We start from the raw sequence: 27,416 nt of genomic DNA, 5'->3' as shown, positions 1-27,416 counted from the left end.
CGGGTCTGTGCTTCTGTCACCCACGCCACCCATCATAAGCAAATCATGAACATATTGCAAACCTACAGTGGGGATCCCTCACGCTTGCGCGACATGGAGAGCACCATAGAATAGCACCAATAATAAAACATGCAACTCAAACCAATCACGATCATCAATCAACCCATAGGACAAAACGGATCTAGTCAAACATCATATGATAGCCATACATCATTGGGAAATAATATATAGCGTTGGGCACCATGTTTAAGTAGATATTATAGTGGGGAGAAGATGTCTTACACCGCTACATAGAGGGGGAGAGAGTTGGTGATGACAGCAGCGAAGTTGTTGGTGTAGATCGTCGTCACGATGATGGCCCCGACGACGTTCCGGTGCCACCGGGAGAGGGGGGGAGAGAGCCCCCTCCTTATTCTTCTTCCTAGGCCTCCCCCCTAGATGGGAGGAGGGTTTCCCCTCTGGTACTTGGCCTCCATGGCGGCGGATGGGCGGGAGCCCCTCCGAGATTGGATCTCTCTCTCACTGTTTCCTTCTGTTTCTGCGCTCCCAGATTCTGGCCTTTCACCATTTCTTAAATTCCCGGAGATCCGTAACTCCGACTGGGCTGAAATTTTAACACGATTTTTATTCGGATATTAGCTTTCTTGCTCTAGGAGAAGGGAACCAACTGCCTTATGGGGTTACCACAAGGGCCCATGGCGCGCCCTACCCCCTGGGGCGCGCCCCTGCATTGTGGCCCCCTCGGGCATCATCTCGCGTTGATTCTTTTTCCCAAAATTCACATATATTCCAAAAAAATCTCCATATGTTTTTATCGCGTTTGGACTCCGTTTGATATGGATTTTCTGCGAAACAAAAAACTTGCAACAAACAGGAACTAGCAATGGGCACTGGATCAATATGTTAGTCCAAGAAAATCAAATAAATTGTTTCCAAAATTATGTAAAAGTTGTAGAATATTGGCATGGAGCAATAAAAAATTATAGATACGACAGAGACGTATCAGCATCCCCAAGCTTAATTCCTGCTCGTCCTCGAGTAGGTAAATGATAAAAAAGGTAATTTTTGATGTGGAATGCTACCTAGCATAATCTTCATCATATAATCTAATCATGGCATGAATATTAACACACAAGTGATTCAAAGTAATAGTCTATAATTTGACATTAAGACAATAATACTTCAAGCATACTAATAAAGCAATCATGTCTTCTCAAAATAACATGGCCAAAGAAAGTTATCCCTACAAAATCATATAGTCAGGCTATGCTCCATCTTCATCACACAAAGTATTTTATCATGCACAACCCCGATGAAAAGCCAAGCAATTGTTTCATACTTTTAATGTTCTCAAGCCTTTTCAACTTTCACGCAATACATGAGCGTGAGCCATGGATATAGCAATATAGGTGGAATAGGATATGATGGTGGAGGTTGAGTGGAGAAGACAAAAGGGAAGAAAGTCTCACATCAATGTGGAAAATCAAATGGGCTATGGAGATGCCCATCAATTGATGTCAATGCGAGGAGTAGGGATTTCCATGCAACAAATGCACTAAGAGCGTGTATCCAACTTGCTTGCTCATGAAGACCTCGAGCATTTGGGGAAGCCCATCATCGGAATATACAAGCCAAGTTCTATAATGAAAAATTCCCACTAGCATATGAAAGTGACAACATAGGAGACTCTCTCTATGAAGAACATGGTGCTACTTTGAAGCACAAGTGTGGAAAAAGGATAGAAGCATTGCCCCTTCTCTCTTTTTCTCTCATTTTTTGTTTTCTCTTTTTTAGGCTCTCTCTTTTTTGGCCTCTTTTTTCGTCCGGAGTCTCATCCCAACTTGTGGGGGAATCATGGTCTCCATCATCCTTTCCTCACTGGGACAATGCTCTAATAATGATGATCATCACACTTTTATTTACTTACGACTCAATATCTAGAACAATATGACTCTATATGAATGCTTTGGCAGTGTACCAGGATGTGCAATGATCTAGCATAGAAAAGATATCAAAAAATGGACAAGCCATGAAAATATCATGCTAGCTATCTTACGGTCATGCAAAGCAATGACAATGAATGCTCAAGTCATGTATACGATGATGATGGAAGTTGCATGGCAATATATCTCAGAATGGCTATGGAAATGCCATGATAGGTAGGTATGGTAGCTGTTTTGAGGAAGATATAAGGAGGCTTATGTGTGATAGAGTATATCATATCACGGGGTTTGGATGCACCAGCGAAGTTTGCACCAACTCTCGAGGTGAGAAAGGGCAATGTACTATACCGAAGAGGCTAGCAATGATGGAAGGGTGAGAGTGTGTATAATCCACGGACTCAAATCATAAAGAACTCACATACTTATAGCAAAAGTCTATTAGCTATCAAAAAAAGTACTATGCACATGCTCCTAGGGGGATAGATTGGTAGGAAAATACCATCGCTCGTCCCGACCGCCACTCATAAGGAACATAATAAAAAATAAATCATGCTCCAACTTCGTCACATAATGGTTCACCATACATGCATGCTACGGGAATCACAAACTTCCACACAAGTATTTATACCAATCCACAATTACTCACTAGCATGACTCTAATATCACCTACTTTATATCGCAAAACTATTGCAAGGATTTATGTAGGATTTTACTCACAAGTGATCTACAAGTTTTATGTAGGATTTTATGACTAACCATGTGAATGACCAATTCCTGACGACGCTCTAAATAGATATAAATGAAGCAAGAGAGTTCAATTTTCTACAAAAGATATGCCCACGCTCTAACAAATATAAGTGAAGCAAAAGAGCATTCTACAAATGGCGGTTTTCTAGGTGTAGAGAAACAGGTAATCCAAACTTCAAATGATATAAGTGAAGCACATGAAGCATTCTATAAAGCCATACTCAAAAGATATAAGTGAAGTGCAAAGAGAATTCTATAAATCAACCAAGGACTATCTCATACCAGCATGGTGCATTATTAAAAATAAAAATAAAAAACACATGATGCTCCAAGATTTACGCATATCATGTGATGAATAAAAATATAGCTCCAAGTAAAATTACCGATGATCATTAGAAGAAAGAGGGGATGCCTTCCGGGGCATCCCCAAGCTTAGTTGCTTGGGAGTCCTTGAATATTACCTTGGGGTGCCTCGGGAATCCCCAAGCTTAGGCTATTACCAGTCCTTATTCCTTCATCCATCTTGATCTCACCCAAAACTTGAAAACTTCAATCACACAAAACTTAACAAAACCCCTGTGAGATCCGTTAGTATAATAAAGCAAATCACCACTTTAAGTATTGTTGCAAACCCATTCATATTTTATTTTAGAATTTTAGCTACTATATTATAACTTCTCCATGGCTTATACCATCGATAAAATTGATAGTTTCATCAAAACTAGCAAAACAATGCATCAAAACTAGAATTTGTCTTAAACAGGATAGTCTGTAGCAATCTGGACATCTACCATACTTCCGTAACTCCAAAAATTATGAAAAAATTAGGACAAAATAAAAAATTTGTATAGAAGTACTATACAAAAAGTTTCAGAATCATTCAACATTCCAGTAAAAATGAAAATTCATGCACTACAGCCAAAGTTTCTGTTTTTGCACTGCACAAACCAAACAAGCAATCTAATCATCCTAAAGGCAAATCTTGGCACACTATTTTTATGATACAATGGATTTGTACAAGGGGATAATTATTCTTGTTGAAAAGTTTCTGTAATCAAGGTTTGCATAGTTTCCATGGGCATGAACAGAGTACAAGGAGCTCCCCCACTTCAACGATGCTCGTCTTTCTTACTTTCACTTTTCTTTTTGAAAAAATTTAGGTTCCCCTCTTTATTTTTTTGTTTTTAAACTATATAAAAGCAAACAACAGAACGAAATGACTCTCTAAAACTTCCTGGTTGTCTCCCTGGCAGCACTTTCTTTAAAGCCATTAAGCTAGGCATAAGGTGCTCAAGTAATGGATCCACCCGGATCCCAAGGTATATCAAAGACAATTTTAATTAACAATGATTTGTGATTTAGTAGTGAGCACAAAGTAACATATATCATGCAACATCAAAGTCTAACTCTCTTCCTATGCATCGGCATGTCATAAAAGAACAATTCATGCACACAAAGTAAAGGCCAATACATAGCATAAACAATTTCTTGTAATTTTATTGTATTCATAGAGAGGCAGAGATGTAGTTCCTCTCTCATAATAATTGAAAGTAGGAGCAGCAAGCACATGCATATTATATCTATCAAAATCATCGTGTGTAGTAGTGAAACACAACCCATCAATATAATCCTTAATGAGGGCAAACTTGTCTGATATAGTGTAGTAGGGAGAATACAAAAAGATAATAGGACTATCATGTATGGGTGCAATAGCAAAAAAACATTCTCAACATAAGGAACTATAGAAAGTTCATCTCCATAAGCATAATTCATATTGGCATCATGGTCATAAGCATAGCAAGCATCAAGTTCATCAAAAGTGATATTTCAAATGAATCCAAGGGATCATAGCAATTATCATAGCATTCATCCTTCGGTAAGCACGAAGGGAAATTAAACAATGTATGAGTTGAAGAGTTACTATTATTAGAAGGTGGGCACGGGTATCTAACCGCTCTTCCTCCTTTTGTTCTTCGCTCTCCTCGTCATCTTTTTCATCTAATGAGCTCACAGTGTCATCAATTTCGTCTTCCATAGTTTCCTGCAAAATAATAGTCTCTTCTTGGACAGCGGAGACTTTATCAATAAATGCATCAATATCGGCATTGTATTCGTAATTTTTATAGAAATATTTAAGTATAGCATAATTTTCAGGTCTGTAAACATCATCATCAAGATTTTCACACTTTTCAAACAAAGATTCAATTTAATAAGCACCCTTAAAAGCAACGAATTCTTCTATTCGTTGCACATCATAGTAATCATATATACCATTAGCATAAGAAGCTAAGGTTTCATTGTCGTTAAATTTGCATGTAAAGGGAAGGTGTGGAGCCTTCATCCTAGAGCAACAAGTATAATCATATCTCAAGCACAGTTTCCGAGCATACCAATGCAACATATGAATTTGATCCCATATCAGTTTCCCTTTTTGAGTCAAGTGATAATCCCTAAAGTATTCACGTTGATCCAATGTGTCTCGCATTATATAATTGAATGGGGTTTTCTCAGGATTAGTAAAGTAGTGCATAATATCTTTCACATAATGAGCATCGAGGGTTTCAGCAGGTTCCACATCTCCATGAGTAGCAAGTACACCTAATTTTTTGGTATTTCGTGTTCCATATCCATAACTAAAGATAGAGAACAACTTATAATAGCAAATAAAATCTACTTGGTGAATAAAGCAAATAAGCACACACGAGAATATTCACCCCATATTATTGCTCCCCGGCAACGGCGCAAGAGAAATGTCTTGATAACCCACAAGTATAGGGGGTCAGTTGTAGCCTCTTTCGATAAGTAAGAGTGCCGAACCCAACCAGGAGCTAAAGGTAGAACAAATATTCCCTCAAGTTCTATCGACCATCGATACAACTCTACGCACGCTTTATGTTCGCTTTACCTAGAACAAGTATGAAACTAGAAGTACTTTTAAGGTGTTGTAGGATAGGTTTGCAAGATAAAAAAGAGCACGTAAATAAAAACGAGGGGCTGTTTAGATAAAGAAATAGCTATGTTAGTTTTATTAGTGAGCTTTTTGTCACAAGAAAGTTATTTGCCCCTAGGCAATCGATAACTAGATCGGTAATCATTATTGCAATTTTATATGAGGGAGAGGCATACGCTAACATACTTTCTCTTCTTGGATCATATGTACTTATAATTGGAAATCTAGCTAACATCCATAACTACTAAAGATCATTAAGGTAAAACCCAATCATAGCATTAAAGTATCAATTCCTCTTTACTCACATACACAAACAACCTACTTACTCTGGTCTGTGCTTCTGTCAATCACGCCACCCACCATAAGCAAATCATGAACATATTGAAAACACTACAGCGGGGATCCCTCATGCTTGCATGACATGGAGAGCACCATAGGACAACACCAATAATAAAACATGCAATTCAAACCAATCACGATAATCAATCAACCATAGGACAAAACGGATCTACTCAAACATCATATGATACCCATACATCATTGGGAAATAATATATAGCGTTGAGAACCATGTTTAAGTAGAGATTACAGTGGGGAGAAGAGATGTTACTAGGCTGCATAGAGGGGGAGAGAGTTGGTGATGACGGTGGCGAAGTTGTTGGTGTAGATCGCCGTCACGATGATGGCTCTAGCGGTGTTCCAGCGCCACCGGGAGAGAGGGGGAGAGAGCACCCCTCCTTCTTCTTCTTCCTGCCCCCCCCCCTAGATGGGAGGAGGGTTTTCCCTCTGGTCCTTGGCCTCCATAGTGGAGGAGGGGAGGGAGCCCCTCCGAGATTGGATCTCTCTCTGTTTCCTTCTGTTTCAGCGCTCCCCGATTCTGGCCTTTCATTGTTTCTTTAATTCCTGGAGATCCGTAACTCTGATTGGGCTGAAATTTTAACATGATTTTTATCCGGATATTAGCTTTCTTGGCAAGAAAAAGGGCACCAACCACTTTACAGGGTGACCACAAGACCCAGGGCGTGCCCTACCCCCTGGGGCGCGCCCCTGCCTTGTGGCCCCCTCGGGCATCATCCCGCGTTGATTCTTTTTCCCAAAATTCACATATATTCTAGAAAAAATCTTTGTAAGTTTTTATCGCGTTTGGACTCCGTTTGTTATGGATTTTCTGTGAAACAAAAAACATGCAACAAATAGGAACTGGCACTGGGCACTGGATAGATATGTTAGTCCAAGAAAATCATATAAATTGTTTTCAAAAGTATGTAAATGTTGTAGAATATTGGCATGGAAAAATAAAAAATTATAAATTCGACGGAGACATATCAACCGCCGTCAGTGTGTGAGGATGCCACCGAAGAGTCCCATCGGAGGGAGTGGCGATGCCGGGGCTGCGGAAGCATCGGAGCAAACGTGTGAAGATGGCGACAGAGGTTGCCATCGGTGCCGACGAGGTCGTGCTGAAGCATGACATCATCGATGGCATCGTGCTTCCACAGCCGGAGCCGAAGGTCCACACCGACTCCGGTGATGACTCCGACGACGACTCTAACAACCACTCTGGCGACGACTCTGATGATGACGGACAACCGGTTAGTCAGCTATACCCATTTATGTGTCAAATATATCCTAGGGTTTCTCTGGTTACTCCTGCCTCCCCCTTTTTGGAATAGAAATCCTATGGTTATGTTCTCTCAATCCATGAAATCCGAGCAATTTTTGTTTGATTCATGTAGTGTATTGATTGTTTGAATGGTAAAAATGATAAGTGATTAGTTGTTTCATATGTGCAAATGATTTCTGCTAATAATCCGACTAGGGTTAGTGTTCGTGCTAATAATTCCTAGCCAGGTCTTGACAATTGATTTTGAATGACCTACATATATCTTTGTGCCATTTTTTCAAGATTGGTCTGTACATAGACGATTGTGCTTAAAAATCAAACCATAATCTTTGGATATGTCTAAAAATAGCCATAAATTCCTAATCCTACTTTACGGCATGTAAAAATTGATCTGATACCAAATTTTGGCAACTGCCAAATGTTCATTAGAGATTAGTTTGTATTCCAAATTGACGCCACATTTTTTACTATATGTATAGGTGCTATCTGACGATGCCGACGGTGAGGATGGAGATGGCCAGAGGAGGTACATGAGGCAAATCCTCATGGAGCTTTATGCGGGATTTCATAACAAGCGTATTAGGACCTGGAACGGGGGCTTTCGATGACCATTTTGCAACCAAACCCTTCGTGACACGTATGAAAGTGTTCTGGCGCATGCAAGAGGATGAGCCGTTGGCTCCTTCAGGCAGAAGTATTGTCGTAGGGTGGCGTACGCCACATACGCTGAGTACCTGGAGAAGCTTGACAACCGTGTCAGCATATGAGATGAGATGTGGGATTCAACTATGTATGGCTATGTAGTGTCTTAATTATAATTGTGCTTGAGTATGCTTAATGACGGTTGAAGTATGCTTGTGTATGCTTATTACCTACGCCTGAGTATGTTTAATCTATGTTTACTCATGTCTAAATGTGGGATATGGATGCAATCAGTTCGGTCGATGGAATTTTAAGCATGTTAGGGTGAGTGTTTAGCGTGGGTAAAAATTTCAGATTCAACCAACAAAGGGAAAGTGGAACCATGCTAAAACATGGTTATTTTCCCAAATTGGAACCGTGTGCAATGACTTTGATTTTCCCAGTTATGTTAGTCACACATAGTTGGCTCTAGCAAACCATTACCTCCAAAACTCTTTGTGGGACAGAAAACCCTCACCACACAACAAAAAGGAAAAAATAAAACACTCACCATCCCCACGTCACAAAAACCCTCACCCCGCCCGCCACCCCTCTGATCTCCATTCAAACCTGCACAAGCTCCTCCACGACTCTACATGGCACCGCCTATCACCGCGACAACCACTTAGCTCGATGCTTGTCACTGCCACCAGGTTGCCGGCAAACCCCACCGCAGTTTGCCACTTCCGCTTGCCACCGCCTATCGCCATCGACTTTTTCGACACTACTCGCCGTCGACCTATCTCCTCCTGATTGGGGAATCCACGATATTGAGGTTTTTTTCTCATGGAAAACAAGGTAACTAATTTTCTAAGATATTTTCTCATCTCTTATCCCAGTTCATCTACCTCCTTAATCACCCAACGAAAATCACCGTGAATTCATTTTTATTGGAGCTGATTTGAGGGTTTTGTTTCATTCATATAGTGTACAGTGCACGGACACATCAAGACTTGGCGGGCTCGGCCAGACATTCGTGAAGTTCCATCTCAACGTACCAGATGACTTGAGGATGCACACAGTATGTTCAATCTCACCCTCCATCGGTTGGCATGGCCTACTTTTCTTAACATATACTATATATTGCTACATTTGGATAAAAGGTGGCACATGCAGCATATACGTCAAAGAGGATTTTTTTCACTCTTCTTTCTATATTAGGCAAATTAATGATGTATTGTTCTTTTGATTACTCTCATATTTCCATGACATCATGGTTACACTATCTGTTTAATTATAGATTTTTGTCCTTTGATTTCAACTGTTGTATTGTTCTTTCAATTTTGCCATATTTGCATGTTACCATATTCTTTAACAATCCTACCATTTTCTGTAGTACATACCACTACTACAGGTTGGTCCAAACACAGTCCAATCAGAGATCCTTCGACACAACTGTGTGAGATGCATTGACCACAAACAGTGTTGTAATAAAACCATTAAAAAAGATGCAAAACGTTTGTGATGGCGGTGACATCAAACACAGTTCAGATTAGAGTTGCATGAGCGATGCATCGCAAACAGTTAATCCAGAAGAACTGTTTGCGATGAGGTAGAACAACCAAAACGGGCAGCCAGATGAGGGTGTGTGCGATATACGGCATACAGTTCACTAGGATGAACTGTGTGTGATTAGGCAACACAATAGAAATGGTCAGCCAGATCAACGGCATACAGATCACTCGGATGAACTGTTTGCGATGAGCCAAGACAACAGAAACAGTTTAAGTAAACAAGATGTGTGTGATACGTGGAAAATAGGTCCATAATCAGAAATATGTGCTAAGACCAATAATAACACGGATGATTGCTGCTAATAAGCCGTGTGATTTGCTCTATCTATAGAAGAATAACATATATATATAACTGATATAAACATACAATTACATAAGTGATTATACAGATCATTCGCACACACCTTAATAAACAATTGCATGCATTCTAAACTAGGAGAAACAATCGTCTAGTCATCTACTTCTTGTGACGCTCCTGCCACTGCTCTGTGGCTGGATCCCACGTCTGGAGCAAGAAGAAGACACTCCCTCATGTCAATGATCCGTCTTTACATCTCGTAGCTTGTGTATGCGTCCTTGGCCGCGTACTTGACCTGTTGTTCATCCAGTCTGTGATGCCAGACACTGTGACAGGCATTCTTGTCGTTCCTGCTGTCATCCTTCATCTTCATGTAGTAGGGGTCGACGATGGTCGAGGCGAGATCAACCAGGGAGTTATGTTTATTGTTGTCACTGCCCCAGACCTTGTAGTGGTTCTGGATGTTGACAAGATTCTGGCATTTCAAGCCCGAAACCTTGAGCGCTTTTAGATCATTGGTGGTGTTCACCATAGCGAAAGTGTAGTCGGAGTTGTTGATAAACTTGGAGAAATGCTCGCAAGGCCTTGTGGCCAATGAAGGAAATATGCCCTAGAGGCAATAATAAAGTTATTATTTATTTCCTTATATCATGATAAATGTTTATTATTCATGCTAGAATTGTATTAACCGGAAACATAATACATGTGTGAATACATAGACAAACAGAGTGTCACTAGTATGCCTCTACTTGACTAGCTCGTTAATCAAAGATGGTTATGTTTCCTAACCATGGACAAAGAGTTGTTATTTGATTAACGGGATCACATCATTAGTTGAATGATCTGATTGACAAGACCCATTCCATTAGCTTAGCACCCGATCGTTTAGTATGTTGCTATTGCTTTCTTCATGACTTATACATGTTCCTATGACTATGAGATTATGCAACTCCCGTTTGCCGGAGAAACACTTTGTGTGCTACCAAACGTCACAACGTAACTGGGTGATTATAAAGGAGCTCTACAGGTGTCTCCAAAGGTACATGTTGGGTTGGCGTATTTCGAGATTAGGATTTGTAACTCCGATTGTCGGAGAGGTATCTCTGGGCCCTCCCGGTAATGCACATCACATAGGCCTTGCAAGCATTGCAACTAATGAGTTAGTTGTGAGATGATGTATTACGGAACGAGTAAAGAGACTTGCCGGTAACGAGATTGAACTAGGTATTAAGATACCGACGATCGAATCTCGGGCAAGTAACATACCGATGACAAAGGGAACAACGTATATTGTTATGCGGTCTGACCGATAAAGATCTTCGTAGAATATGTAGGAGCCAATATGGGCATCCAGGTCCCGCTATTGGTTATTGACCGGAGACGTGTCTCGGTCATGTCTACATTGTTCTCGAACCCGTAGGGTCCGCACGCTTAAGGTTTCGATGACAGTTATATTATGAGTTTATGAGTTTTGATGTACCGAAGGAGTTCGGAGTCCCAGATGAGATCGGGGACATGACGAGGAGTCTCGAAATGGTCGAGACGTAAAGATTGATATATTGGACGACTATATTCGGACATTGGAAAGGTTCCGAGTGATTCGGGTATTTTTCGGAGTACCGGGTAGTTACGGGAGAAGCAATGGGCCTTGATGGGCTTTAGTGGGAAGAGGAGAAAGGGCCAAGGGGCTGCTGCGCCCCCCTCCCCTCTAGTCCGAATTGGACTAGGGAAAAGGGGGCCGGCCACCTCTCCTTCTCCTCCACTTCCTTCTCCCTTCCTACCCTCTTGGTGGACTCCTACTAGGACTTGGAGTCCTAGTAGGACTCCAGATCCTGGCCGCACCTAGCCTTGGCCGGCCTCCTCCTCCTCCATCCTTTATATACTGAGGCAAGGGGCACCCCATGAACACAAGTTGATCCATGTGATCATATTCTTAGCCGTGTGCGGCGCCCCCTGCCACCATAGTCCTCGATAATATTGTAGCAGTGCTTAGGCGAAGCCCTGCGACAGTAGTACATCAAGATCGTCACCACGCCGTCGTGCTGACGGAACTCTTCCCCGACACTTTGCTGGATCAGAGTCCGGGGATCGTCATCGAGCTGAACGTGTGCTAGAACTCGGAGGTGCCGTAGTTTCAGTGCTTGATCGGTCGGGCCATGGAGACGTACGACTACATCAACCAAACGCTTCCGCTGTCGGTCTACAAGGGTACGTAGATCACACTCTCCCCTCTCGTTGCTATGCATCACCATGATCTTGCGTGTGCATAGGAAAATTTTGAAATTACTACGTTCCCCGACAGTGGCATCCGAGCCTAGGTTTTATATGTTGATGTTATATGCACGAGTAGAACACAAGTGAGTTGTGGGCGATATAAGTCATACTGCTTACCAGCATGTCATACTTTGGTTCGGCGGTATTGTTGGACGAAGCGGCCCAGACCGACATTACGCGTACGCTTACGCGAGACCGGTTCTCCCGACATGCTTTGCACATAGGTGGCTTGCGGGTGACAGTTTCTCCAACTTTAGTTGAATCGAGTGTGGCTACGCCCGGTCCTTGCGAAGGTTAAAACAGCACCAACTTGACAAACTATCGTTGTGGTTTTGATGCGTAGGTAAGATTGGTTCTTGCTTAAGCCCGTAGCAGCCACGTAAAACTTGCAACAACAAAGTAGAGGATGTCTAACTTGTTTTTGCAGGGCATGTTGTGATGTGATATGGTCAAAACGTGATGAGATATAAGTTGTTGTATGAGATGATCCCCGGGTACCGAGCTCGAATTCGCCCTATAGTGAGTCGTATTACAATTCACTGGCCGTCGTTTTACAACGTCGTGACTGGGAAAACCCTGGCGTTCATGTTTTGTAACCGAGTTATCGGCAACTGGCAGGAGCCATATGGTTGTCGCTTTATTGTATGCAATGCAATCGCCCTGTAATGCTTTACTTTATCACTAAGCGGTAGCGATAGTCGTAGAAGCATAAGATTGGCGAGACGACAACGATGCTATGATGGAGATCAAGGTGTCGCGCCGGTGACGATGGTGATCATGACGGTGCTTCGGAGATGGAGATCACAAGCACAAGATGATGATGGCCATATCATATCACTTATATTGATTGCATGTGATGTTTATCTTTTATGCATCTTATCTTGCTTTGATTGACGGTAGCATTATAAGATGATCTCTCACTAAATTATCAAGAAGTGTTCTCCCTGAGTATGCACCGTTGCGAAAGTTCTTCGTGCTGAGACACCACGTGATGATCGGGTGTGATAGGCTCTACGTTCAAATACAACGGGTGCAAAACAGTTGCACACGCGGAATACTCAGGTTAAACTTGACGAGCAAGCATATACAGATATGGCCTCGGAACACGGAGACCGAAAGGTCGAGCGTGATCATATAGTAGATATGATCAACATAGTGATGTTCACCATTGAAACTACTCCATCTCACGTGATGATCGGACATGGTTTAGTTGATTTGGATCACGTGATCACTTAGAGGATTAGAGGGATGTCTATCTAAGTGGGAGTTCTTTAGTAATATGATTAATTGAACTTAAATTTATCATGAACTTAGTACCTGATAGTATCTTGCTTGTTTATGTTTGATTGTAGATAGATGGCCCGTGCTGTTGTTCCGTTGAATTTTAATGCGTTCCTTGAGAAAGCAAAGTTGAAAGATGATGGTAGCAATTACACGGACTGGGTCCGTAACTTGAGGATTATCCTCATTGCTGCACAGAAGAATTACGTCCTGGAAGCACCGCTGGGTGCCAGGCCTGCTGCTGGAGCAACACCAGATGTTATGAACGTCTGGCAGAGCAAAGCTGATGACTACTCGATAGTTCAGTGTGCCATGCTTTACGGCTTAGAATCGGGACTTCAACGACGTTTTGAACGTCATGGAGCATATGAGATGTTCCAGGAGTTGAAGTTAATATTTCAAGCAAATGCCCGGATTGAGAGATATGAAGTCTCCAATAAGTTTTATAGCTATGCAAGATGGAGGAGAACAGTTCTGTCAGTGAGCATATACTCAAAATGTCTGGGTATAATAATCACTTGATTCAATTGGGAGTTAATCTTCCAGATGATTGCGTCATTGACAGAATTCTCCAATCACTTCCACCTAGCTACAAGAGCTTCATGATGAACTATAATATACAAGGGATGGATAAGACAATTCCCGAGCTCTTCGCAATGCTGAAAGCTGCGGAGGTAGAAATCAAGAAGGAGCATCAAGTGTTGATGGTCAACAAGACCACTAGTTTCAAGAAAAAGGGCAAAGGGAAGAAGAAGGGGAACTTCAAGAAGAACAGCAAGCAAGTTGCTGCTCAGGAGAAGAAACCCAAATCTGGACCTAAGCCTGAAACTGAGTGCTTCTACTGCAAGCAGACTGGTCATTGGAAGCGGAACTGCCCCAAGTATTTGGCGGATAAGAAGGATGGCAAGGTGAACAAAGGTATATGTGATATACATGTTGTTGATGTGTACCTTACTAATGCTCGTAGTAGCACCTGGGTATTTGATGTTGGAAATATGCCCTAGAGGCAATAATAAATTGGTTATTATTATATTTCCTTGTTCATGATAATCGTTTATTATCCATGCTATAATTGTATTGATAGGAAACTCAGATACATGTGTGGATACATAGACAACACCATGTCCCTAGTAAGCCTCTAGTTGACTAGCTCGTTGATCAATAGATGGTTACGGTTTCCTAACCATGGACATTGGATGTCGTTGATAACGGGATCACATCATTAGGAGAATGATGTGATGGACAAGACCCAATCTAAGCTAGCACAAATCGTGTAGTTCGTATGCTAAAGCTTTTCTAATGTCAAGTATCATTTCCTTAGACCATGAGATTGTGCAACTCCCGGATATACCGGAGTGCTTTGGGTGTACAAACGTCACAACGTAACTGGGTGATAAGTGCACTACAGGTATCTCCGAAAGTGTCTGTTGGGTTGGCACGAATCGAGACTGGGATTTGTCACTCCGTGTAACGGAGAGGTATCTCTGGGCCCACTCGGTAGGACATCATCATATGCGCAATGTGACCAAGGAGTTGATCACGGGATGATGTGTTATGGAACGAGTAAAGAGACTTGCCGGTAACGAGATTGAACAAGGTATTGGATACCGACGATCGAATCTCGGGCAAGTAACATACCGCTAGACAAAGGGAATTGTATACGGGATTGATTAAGTCCTTGACATCGTGGTTCATCCGATGAGATCATCGTGGACATGTGGGAGCCAACATGGGTATCCAGATCCCGCTGTTGGTTATTGACCGGAGACGTCTCGGTCATGTCTGCATGTCTCCCGAACCCGTAGGGTCTACACACTTAAGGTTCGGTGACGCTAGGGTGAGATATGTAGCGTAACCCGAAAGTTGTTCGGAGTCCCGGATGAGATCCCGGAACGTCACGAGGAGTTCCGAATGGTCCGGAGGTAAAGATTTATATATAAGAAGTCCTATTTCGGCCATCGGGACAAGTTTCGGGTCATCGGTATTGTACCGGGACCACCGGAAGGGTCCCGGGGGCCCACCGGGTGGGGCCACCTATCCCGGAGGGTCCCATGGGCTGAAGTGGGAAGGGATCCAGCCCAAAGTGGGCTGGGGCGCCACTTCCTATGGGCCCATGCGCCTAGGGTGAAGGGGAAACCCTAAGGAAGAGTCCCAAGGAGGGAAGGCACCTCCTAGGTGCCTTGGGGGGGAGGACTCCTCCCCTGGCCGCCGCCCCCTCTGGAGATTGGATCTCCTAGGGGCTGGCGCACCCCCCCCCTTGGGATTCCTATATATAGTGGGGTAGGAGGGCCTCTCAAACACACCTTTTGCCTTTGGTGCAGCCCCTCCCTCTCTCCCCGTTACGTCTCTCTCTCGTAGTATAGGCGAAGCCCTGCTACTGTGACGCCCTGCATCCACCACCACGCCGTCGTGCTGCTGAATCTTCATCAACCTCTCCCTCTCTCCTTGCTGGATCAAGGCGTGGGAGACGTCATCGGGCTGTACGTGTGTTGAACGCGGAGGTGCCGTCCGTTCGGCACTAGGATCATCGGTGATCTGAATCACGACGAGTACGACTCCATCAACCCCGTTCACTTGAACGCTTCCGCTTAGCGATCTACAAGGGTATGTAGATGCACTCTCCTTCCCCTCGTTGCTGTTCTCCATAGATAGATCTTGGTGATACGTAGGAAAATTTTGAATTTCTGCTACGTTCCCCAACAGTGGCATCATGAGCTAGGTCTATTGCGTAGATTCTATGCACGAGTAGAACACAAAGTAGTTGTGGGCGTTGATTTTGTTCAATATGCTTGCCGTTACTAGTCTTATCTTGATTCGGCGGCATCGTGGGATGAAGCGGCCCGGACCAACCTTACACGTACTCTTACGTGAGACGGTTCCACCGACAACATGCACTAGTTGCATAAGGTGGCTGCGGGTGTCTGTCTCTCCCACTTTAGTCGGATCGGATTCGATGAAAAGGGTCCTTATGAAGGGTAAATAGCAATTGGCATATCACGTTGTGGTTTTGCGTAGGTAAGAAACGTTCTTGCTAGAAACCCATAGCAGCCACGTAAAACATGCAAACAACAATTAGAGGACGTCTAACTTGTTTTTGCAGGGTATGCTATGTGATGTGATATGGCCAAAAGGATGTGATGAATGATATATGTGATGTATGAGATTGATCATGTTCTTGTAATAGATGATCATGGAGCCCCAAGATGGAGATCAAAGGAGCTACATGATATTGGCCATATCATGTCACTATTTGATTGCATATGATGTTTATCATGTTATGCATCTTGTTTACTTAGTACGACGGTAGTAAATAAGATGATCCCTCATTAAAATTTCAAGAAGTGTTCTCCCCTAACTGTGCACCGTTGATACAGTTCGTCGCTTCGAAGCATCACGTGTTAATCGGGTGTGATAGATCCTTTCGTTCACATACAACGGGTGTAAGCAAGATTTACACATGCAAAAACACTTAGGGTTAACTTGACGAGCCTAGCATGTGAAGACATGGCCTCGGAACACAGAGACCGAAAGGTCGAGCATGAGTCGTATAGAAGATACGATCAACATGAAGATGTTCACCGACGTTGACTAGTCCGTCTCACGTGTTAATCGGACACGGCCTAGTTCACTTGGATCATGTAATCACTTAGATGACTAGAGGGATGTCTATCTAAGTGGGAGTTCATAAGATGAACTTAATTATCCTGAACATAGTCAAAAGGTCTTCGCAAATTATGTCGTAGCTCGCGCTTTAGTTCTACTGTTTAGATATGTTCCTAGAGAAAAATTAGTTGAAAGTTGATAGTAGCAATTATGCGGACTAGGTCCGTAGACTGAGGATTGTCCTCATTGCTTCTTAGAAGGCTTATGTCCTTAATGCACCGCTCAGTGTGCTGAACCTCGAACGTTGTCTGTGGATGTTGCGAACATCTGACATACACGTTTTGATAACTACGTGATAGTTCAGTTAAACGGTTTAGAGTTGATGCACCAAAGACGTTTTTTTGAAACATCGCAAAACATATGAGATGTTTTGAGGGCTGAAATTGGGATTTCAAGCTCGTGCCCACGTCAAGAGGTATAAGACCTCCGACGATTTTCTTAGCCTGCAAACTAAGGAGAAAAGCTCAATTGTTGAGCTTGTGCTCGGATTGTCTGAGTACAACAATCACTTGAATCAAGTGGGAGTTAATCTTCCAGATGAGATAGTGATGTTTCTCCGAAGTCATTACCACCAAGCTGCTAGAGCTTCGTGATGAACTATAATATATCAAGGACATATATGATGATCTTTGAGATATTCGCGATGTTTGACACCACAAAAGTAGAAATCAAGAAGGAGCATCAATTGTTGATGGTTGGTGAAACCACTAGTTTCAAGAAGGGCAAGGGCAAGAAGGGATACTTCATGAAACGGCAATTCAGCTGCTGCTCTAGTGAAGAAACCCAAGGTTGAACCCAAACCCGAGACTAAGTGCTTCTGTAATAAGGGGAACAGCCACTGGAGCAGAATTACCCTAGATACTTGGTAGATGAGAAGGCTGGCAAGGTCGATAGAAGTATATTGGATATACATTGTGTTGATGTGTACTTTACTAGTACTCCTAGTAGCACCAGGGTATTAGATACCGGTTCGGTTGCTAAGTGTTAGTAACTCGAAATATAAGCTACGGAATAAACGGAGACTAGCTAAAGGTGAGCTGACGATATGTGTTGGAAGTGTTCCCAATGTTGATATGATCAAGCATCGCACGCTCCCTCTACCATCGAGATTGGTGTTTGCGTTGAGCATAGACATGATTGGATTATGTCTATCGCAATACGGTTATTCATTTAAGGAGAATAATGGTTACTCTGTTTATTTGAATAATACCTTCAAATGGTCTTACACCTGAAATGAATGGTTTATTGAATCTCGATCGTAGTGATACACATGTTCATGCCAAAAGATAGTAATGATAGTACCACCTACTTGTGGCACTGCCACGTAAGTCATATCGGTATAAAACGCATGAAGAGGCTCCATGTTGATGGATCTTTGGGCTCACTCGTTTTTGAAAGGTTTGAGACATGCGAACCATGTCTATTGGTAGATATGCATGAAGAAACTCTATACAAATGGACCGTTTTGTACTCGCTTGATTTTGAATCACTTGAGACATGCAAATCATACCACATGGGCAAGATGACTGAAAGCCTCGGTTTCAGTAAAATGGAACTAGAAAGCAACTTGTTGGAAGTAATACATTTTGATGTGTGCAGTCCAATGAGTGCTGAGGCATGTAGTGGATATCGTTATATTCTTACTTCACAGATGATTTGAGTAGATGTTGAGTATATTTACTTGATGAATCACGAGTCTGAATTATTGAAAGGTTCAAGTAATTTCAGTGTGAAGTTGAAAGATCGTCGTGATAAGAGGATAAAAATATCTATGATATGATCATAGAGATGAATATCTGAATTACGAGTTTGGCACAGAATTAAGACATTGTGGAAATTGTTTCACAACTAATACAGCCTGGAACACCATAGTGTGATGGTGTGTCCGAACATCATAACTGCACCCTATTGGATATGATGCATACCATGATGTCTCTTATCAAATTACCACAATAGTTTATGGGTTAGGCATTAGAGACAACCACATTCACTTTAAATAGGGCACCACGTAATTCCGATGAGATGACACCGTATGAACTATGGTTTAGAGAAACCTAAGCTGTCATTTCTTAAAAGTTTGGGACTGCGACGCTTATGTGAAAAAGTTTCAGGCTGATAAGCTCGAACCCAAAGCGGATAAATGCATCTTCATAGGACACCAAAAACAGTTGGGTATACCTCCTGTCTCAGATCCAAAAGCAATAAAGGATTGTTTCTAGAATCGGGTCCTTTCTCGAGGAAAAGTTTCTCTCGAAAGAATTGACTGGGAGGATGGTGGAGACTTGATGAGGTTATTGAACCGTCTCTTCAACTAGTGTGTGGCAGGGCACAGGAAGTTGTTCCTGTGGCACCTACACCAATTGAAGTGGAAGCTTATGATAGTGATCATGAAACTTCAGATCAGGTCACTACCAAACCTCGTGGGATGACAAGGATGCGTACTACTTCAGAGTGGTACGTGATCCTGTCTTGAAAGTCATGTTGCTAGACAACAATGAACCTACGAGCTATGGAGAAGCGATGGTGGGCCCGGATTCCGATAAATGGCTCGAGGCCATAAAATCCGAGAGAGGATCCATGTATGGAAACAAAGTGTAGACTTTGGCACAGCAGCTCGATGGTCGTAAGGCTGTTGAGTGCAGATGGATTTTAAGAGGAAGACGGACAATGATGGTAAGTATCACCATTAAGAAAGCTCGACTTGTCGTTAAGAAGTTTCCGACAAGTTCAAGGAGTTGACTACGGTGAGACTTCCTCACTCGTAGCGATGCTAAGAGTCTGTTGGAATTATGTTAGCGATCACTGCATTATTTATGAAATCTTGCAGATAGGATGTCAAAACATTGTTTCCTCGACGATTTTTGAGGAAAGGTTGTATGTGATACAACCGGAAGGTTTTGTCAATCCTGAAAGATGCTAATAAGTATGCAAAGCTCCAGCAATCCTTCTGAGGACTGGAGTAAGCATCTCGGAGTTGGAATGTACGCTTTGATGAGATGATCAAAGATTTTGGGTTTATATAAAGTTTATGAGAAACTTGTATTTCCAAAGAAGTGAGTGGGAGCACTATAGAATTTCTGATGAGTATATGTTGTTGACATATTGTTGATCAGAATGACGTAGAATTTCTGGAAAGCATATAGGGTTATTTGGAAAGTGTTTTTCAATGTAAAACCTGGATTAAGCTACTTGAACATTGAGCATCAAGATCTATGAGGATAGATCAAAAGGCTTAAAAGTACTTTCAAATGAGCACATACCTTGACATGATCTTGAAGGTGTTCAAGATGGATCAGTCAAAAAGGGAGTTCTTGCCTGAGTTGTAAGGTATGAAGTTAAGACTTAAAGCTCGACCACGGCAGAATAGAGAGAAAGGACGAAGGTCGTCCCCTATGCTTAAGACATAGGCTCTACAGTATGCTATGCTGTGTACCGCACCTGAAGTGTGCCTTGCCATGAGTCAGTCAAGGGGTACAAGAGTGATCCATGAATGGATCACAGGACAGCGGTCAAAGTTATCCTTAGTAACTGGTGGACTAAGGAAGTTTCTCGGTTATGGAGGTGGTAAAAAGAGTTCGTCGTAAAGGGTTACGTCGATGCAAGCTTAACACCTATCCGGATAGCTCTGAGTAGAGATACCGGATGCATATAATGGAGCAACAATTTAGAATAGCTCCAAGTAGAACAGTTATTTGGATTAGCTCCAAATGGAACGTGGTAGCTGCATCTAGGAGATGACATAGAGATTTGTAAAGCACACACGGATCTGAAAGGTTCAGACCCGTTGACTAAAACCTCTCTCACAAGCAACATGATCAAACCTAAAACTCATTGAGTGTTAATCACATAGTGATGTGAACTAGACTACTGACTCTAGTAAACTCTTGGGTGTTAGTCACATGGCGATGTGACCTGTGAGTGTTAATCACATGGCGATGTGAACTAGATTATTGACTCTAGTGCAAGTGGGAGACTGTTGGAAATATGCCCTAGAGGCAATAATAAATTGGTTATTATTATATTTCCTTGTTCATGATAATCGTTTATTATCCATGCTATAATTGTATTGATAGGAAACTCAGATACATGTGTGGATACATAGACAACACCATGTCCCTAGTGAGCCTCTAGTTGACTAGCTCGTTGATCAATAGATGGTTACGGTTTCCTAACCATGGACATTGGATGTCGTTGATAACGGGATCACATCATTAGGAGAATGATGTGATGGACAAGACCCAATCCTAAGCATAGCACTAGATCGTGTAGTTCGTATGCTAAAGCTTTTCTAATGTCAAGTATCATTTCCTTAGACCATGAGATTGTGCAACTCCCGGATACCGTAGGAGTGCTTTGGGTGTATCAAACGTCACAACGTAACTGTGTGATTATAAAGGTGCATTACAGGTATCTCCGAAAGTGTCTGTTGGGTTGGCACGAATCGAGACTGGGATTTGTCACTCCGTGTAAGCGGAGAGGTATCTCTGGGCCCACTCGGTAGGACATCATCATATGCGCAATGTGACCAAGGAGTTGATCACGGGATGATGTGTTACCGAACGAGTAAAGAGACTTGCCGGTAATGAGATTGAACTAGGTATTGGATACCGACGATCGAATCTCGGGCAAGTAACATACCGATAGACAAAGGGAATTGTATACGGGATTGATTAAGTCCTTGACATCGTGGTTCATCCGATGAGATCATCGTGGAACATGTGGGAGCCATCATGGGTATCCAGATCCCGCTGTTGGTTATTGACAGGAGAACGTCTCGGTCATGTCTGCATGTCTCCCGAACCCGTAGGGTCTACACACTTAAGGTTCGGTGACGCTAGGGTTATGAAGATATGTGTATGCAGTAACCTGAATATTGTTCGGTGTCCCGGATGAGATCCCGGACGTCACGAGGAGTTCCGGAATGGTCCGGAGGTAAAGATTTATATATAGGAAGTCCTGTTTCGGCCATCGGGACAAGTTTCGGGGTCATCGGTATTGTACCGGGACCACCGGAAGGGTCCCGGGGGCCCACCGGGTGGGGCCACCTATCCCGGAGGGTCCCATGGGCTGAAGTGGAAGGGATCCAGCCCAAAGTGGGCTGGGGTGCCACTTCCCTTATGGCCCATGCGCCTAGGGTGAAGGAGGAAACCCTAAAGAAGAGTCCCAAGGAGGGAAGGCACCTCCTAGGTGCCTTTGGGGGGGGGGAGGACTCCTCCCCTTGCCGCCGCCCCCTTGGAGATTGGATCTCCTAGGGGCTGGCGCACCCCCCCCTTGGGATTCCTATATATAGTGGGGTAGGAGGGCCTCTCAATCATACCTTTTTTGCCTTTGGTGCAGCCCCTCCCTCTCTCCCCGTTACGTCTCTCTCTCGTAGTATAGGCGAAGCCCTGCTACTGTGACGCCCTGCATCCACCACCACGCCGTCGTGCTGCTGAATCTTCATCAACCTCTCCCTCTCTCCTTGCTGGATCAAGGCGTGGGAGACGTCATCGGGCTGTACGTGTGTTGAACGCGGACGTGCCGTCTGTTCGGCACTAGGATCATCGGTGATCTGAATCACGACGAGTACGACTCCATCAACCCCGTTCACTTGAACGCTTCCGCTTAGCGATCTACAAGGGTATGTAGATGCACTCTCCTTCCCCTCGTTGCTGGTTTCTCCATAGATAGATCTTGGTGATACGTAGGAAAATTTTGAATTTATGCTACGTTCCCCAACAGTACTACCGTGCCCCCCATGCGGTACTACCGCGAGGCAAAAGTCCCAGCCAGGGGAGAAGGGAAACTTCCGTGCCTACTTCCGCAAAGAAACGGAAGTAGCAAAAACCCAACACAGTAGTACTGCCGAGGGGCGGTATTACTGCCTGACCGCATAGCGCGGTACTACCGCACGGCAAAAGCGGTACTACCGCGGTAGGTGCGGATGTAAAAAATTACATCCGCTCCTACTACCGCAAAGGGGCGGCACTAGCCTGGTGGGCAGCGGTAGTGCGGCTCCAGGGGAGCGGTACTACCGTGGGCACCTGCGGTACTACCGCGCCACCGCGCGGTACTACCGCGGATGCCTACGGTACTACCGTTGACCCAGGAGCAGTACTACCGCAACCAACAACGGCAGCCAGACAAGGGAGGCAAGAAAACGAAGGAAGCTCCAAGGAAGAAGGAGGGGATAAGAAGGAGATGTGTACGTGATGATTCCACCCAAACCTTTCCAACGCGGACCCCCTCTTAATAGTACGGCTTTCCTACGACTCAAATCCACCAAAAAGAAACATAGAAAAGACGCCGTCTTTGTCAGTCTTCAAGGGGCACCCAATCGTCTTGTGCCTAGCAAAGAAGTGTCTGGAATACTCATGGCACACGATTAGTCCGCAAATGCGTTGTCATCAATCACCAAAACACTTAGGGATAAATATGTACTTACAATCTCCCCCTTTTTTGGTGAATTGATGACAAAACGGGATTTGCACAAAGAAAATATTATTAAGTAAATGCAAACCCCTCCACTCTATAATATAGACGGGCTCCCCCTAGATGTGTGCCACTGCATGGCACACGAATACTAGGAACAGAGCTCCCCCTATATTATAGAGACAAGGCATATCTATCACTAGACAAGCTAGTACAAACATAAGTTAACTAAGATAGATAGAGTGCATATGTCTTACACGATATGTAGGATAGGTCTCGAAGGCACAAACCAAACAAAAGCAAACGAGGCAAACAAGGTCCAAACAACAAAGCAGACAAACACACCAAGCACGACACAATGCTAATCCCTACACTCTCTCCCCCTTTGGCATCGAGACGCCAAAAAGGCAGAGAGGACACCTACACACACGGGGTGGCTCAGGCAGAGAAGTCGTCCCACTGCTCCTCGTGCTCCTCGTCAGACCCAGCGGCAGGGATAGTCTCCTCGAGGTCATCCTCTGAACTGGTCCACTTGTATCCCTGCTTTGACATCCAGGCAGCCTCAGGTGTGATGACGTCCTCAGACCCGCCAGACACATCCTCTCCAAAGAGCCTCATAACCTTCTTGTCACGGCGTCGACTCTCCTTGTCTGCCACGTGAGCCCTGTACTGTCTCTTCGCCTGCATGTAGAAGAGAGTCTTCATCTTGTCCTTTAGCTTCTTGGCCCATGACGGCTCAGAGGAAGAAGTGGTGGACCTAGCAGCACGGTCCTCAGCAACATTCTCAGCAGCAGCAGCCTTCCCCTCACCAGCAGCCCTCCTAGCAGAAGAGGCCTCAGCACGGGTAGTGGTGTTGGCCCAGTTGGGGTTGACGCGGAGGCTGATGGACTCATGGCATATCCAGTCTGGAGCAAGGAACTCATCACCTGGGTACATCTTCTCCCAAGTGGTGGAGAGCAGCAGAAACGGGTACGGTCCATAGATAGGTACCTTGCGAGTGAACACCGCAAACCGAAGCTCACACCACATGATGTGTGAGACATCAAGTGGCTGAGTCTGAGAAGAACGTGCCTCTGCACACAAGAGCAACATGTCCACTAGATATGCATGTACCTTGTCCTTGTCGCCAATGCATGGGAACAGAGTGTTGCGGAAGATGCGATGCATGATATCCAGAAAGGAGTTTAACACCCAAGATGACTTGCCATTGGGGAGTACCTTCTCAACAAGGAAGGGCTGAAGCAGGTTCTTGTTGGCAGACTCAGAGTTAGCATGGGGGCGAACGCCAACGGGGGTGTGAAGCCCGTCATCAGGAATGTGCAGCAGATCCATGAACTCTTTCCATGTAGCAGACAGCTGACGGCCATTGGTCATCCAGGTCATCCTCCGCTCCTCCCCGGGATGAAAGTACACTGAGGCAAAGAACTGACAGATGAGCTCAGGGTCATAGTCAAGGTGAAAAGAGATCACCGGCTCAATAGCAAACTGCTCCACCAAGTCCAAAGCCTCTCCAAAATAGTCACGAAACTTGTCCTTCCGCAGGTGATGCATGTCTATCCACTTGACATCCACGAAGGTATTCTGCTTGTTCTTGATCACATCCAGATAGATGAGAGCCTGTTGCTTGGTCCAGAACAACTCGGTGCCTCTGAGGATAGCCCGAGGATTCACATAGGGATTGATCTTCCGGCGCTCGACATGCTCAGTGGTTGAAATCTCGTCCATGCCCTTAGCAGGTTCCTTTTGCTTGCTAGCAGTGGTCTTGACATTGCGCTTGGGGGCATTGGAGCCCTCTGGGGCTTCATCTTGGGGGTTGCGCAGACGCTTGGAGCCAGTGTCACGACTGGGATTGGAATGGCGAGAGCCACCACCTGAGACACAGAACGCAAAAACACCCACAACAGCCAAGAGAGATTAATGCAAAGATCACAACAACGCAAGTGAAACAAGTAGAAAGCACACATGATAAATGCCTAGAGAGAGATTTGATCCCTACGGTAGTACTGCCAACTGCTGCGGAGCTAAGATAGTAGTACGGCTCTTAGACGCGGTAGTACCGTGCGAGATCACGGTAGTACCGGGTGTAGGAGCGGTAGTACGATCTTAGCGCCGCGGCTGGCGCTGTAGTACCGCGACTGCAGAGCGGTAGTACCGCTCAGTACAGTAGTACCGCACCTGACGGGCGGTAGTACCGCAAGAGCGGTAGTACCGCATATTAGGCACGGTAGTACCGCACCGCGTCAGATCTGAACAAGTTCAAATCTGAAAAAGCCCGCGAAACCACGGCGGTACTACGGTTGGACAAAGCTACCACAAGACAGCATATCAAGTATGTTTCCTACGCATCACGACTCTCCTACATCCTACTCTTGCACAGATTTGGCCTAAAATCTCAAGAACGACAAGTTTCTCCCCAAAAACCTAGAAGCAAGAGAACAGCCAAGAAAAAGAGGGATTTGGGGAAAAACCTTGGTCCATGGCAAGAGGAAGTGGTGGGGAACGATCCCACCGGTCGGAATCCGAGGAGAGTGGCCGGAGACGGAGATCCGGCGAGGGCCTCCGGCGCCGTTCTTGAGAGAGAGAGAGAGAGACGTGGAGAGAGAGACAAAAGAATGGGTATGGGGAGTTGGAACTCCCCTGCCCGAGTCATAACCCCCACGTGCCCTCGACGGCGCGGTAGTACCGTGCCCAAACACGGTAGTACCGCCCGGCACGGTACTTCCGAAGTACCGCACCAGAGCGGTAGTACCGTGTTGTGGTGCAGTAGTACCGTGCCTCCCAAAGCGGTAGTACCGCGCCCAGACGCGGTAGTATCGTGGGCTCAAGAAGATGCACGTTTCGAGCACACGAAAAACTGGATCTTTGCACAAAACACTCCGAGCCAACACGACACCACAAGACCACCCAACACACAAAACCAGAAAGGCACACGACAAACGAACCAACCACGAGACACCACCTCTCCAAAAAGAGAGGGCGGTGGCCGTAGCCACCCATGTTTGAGTCAATTGGTATGGCACCACGAAGAATTATCCTTGGGTCCATGACCAAAACTCGTCTTTGAAGCACAAGTACCATCAAACATGGCTAATGTGAAAGACTTGATCGATTTATGCATAATGGGGGGAGGGAGAGTTCATTGAGAGAACATCACTCCCCCTATGTCCATGCCTACATCTAAATAGACAACACGTTGAGTATGGTGGGGTGTGCAAGGGTTCAAGCAACATTGCTCGAATCGATGATATTTAGCTCATGCCTTAACTCGCGAAATCTTGCTTCATCCAAGGGCTTCATGAAGATATCTGCAAGGTAATCATGAGTGTTGACGTAGTTGAGCTCGATCTCTCCTCGCCTAATGTGATCCCGGATGAAGTGATACCGGATCTCAATATGCTTCGTCTTGAAGTGTTGCACCGGGTTGAGAGAGATCTTGATGGCATTTTCATTGTCACAACAAAGAGGCACTTTGTCACAAGTGACACCGTAATCCTTTAAAGTTTGCCTCATCCATAGGAGTTGAGCACAACAACTACCGGCGGCAACATACTCCGCCTCAGTGGACGAGAGAGACACACAACTTTGCTTTTTGGAAGACCAACTTACCAAAGAGCAACCAAGGAATTGGCACCCTCCGGAAGTGGACTTCCTATCCACTTTGTCTCCCGCCCAATCGGAATCCGAGTACCCTACAAGCTTGAAGTTTGATCCTCTTGGGTACCATAAGCCAAAGTTTGGGGTATGAGCCAAATATTGAAAGATTCGTTTGACCGCCACATAGTGACTTTCCTTAGGTGCGGCTTGAAACCGTGCACAAATTCCCACACTCAACATGATGTCCGGTCTAGATGCACAAAGGTAAAGCAAGGATCCAATCATGGAACGATATACCTTTTGATCCACCACTTTACCGTTGGGATCTAAGTCAAGTTGGCACTTGGTGGGCATAGGAGTGGAAGCCGGCTTGACGTCACTTAGCTTGAATCTCTTGAGCATGTCTTGAGTGTATTTGGATTGATTGATGAAGGTTA

Source organism: Triticum urartu, chromosome 6 (genome assembly GCF_003073215.2).
Source record: "Triticum urartu cultivar G1812 chromosome 6, Tu2.1, whole genome shotgun sequence".
Classification (NCBI taxonomy): Eukaryota; Viridiplantae; Streptophyta; class Magnoliopsida; order Poales; family Poaceae; genus Triticum; species Triticum urartu.
This window is presented reverse-complemented; position numbering follows the sequence as displayed.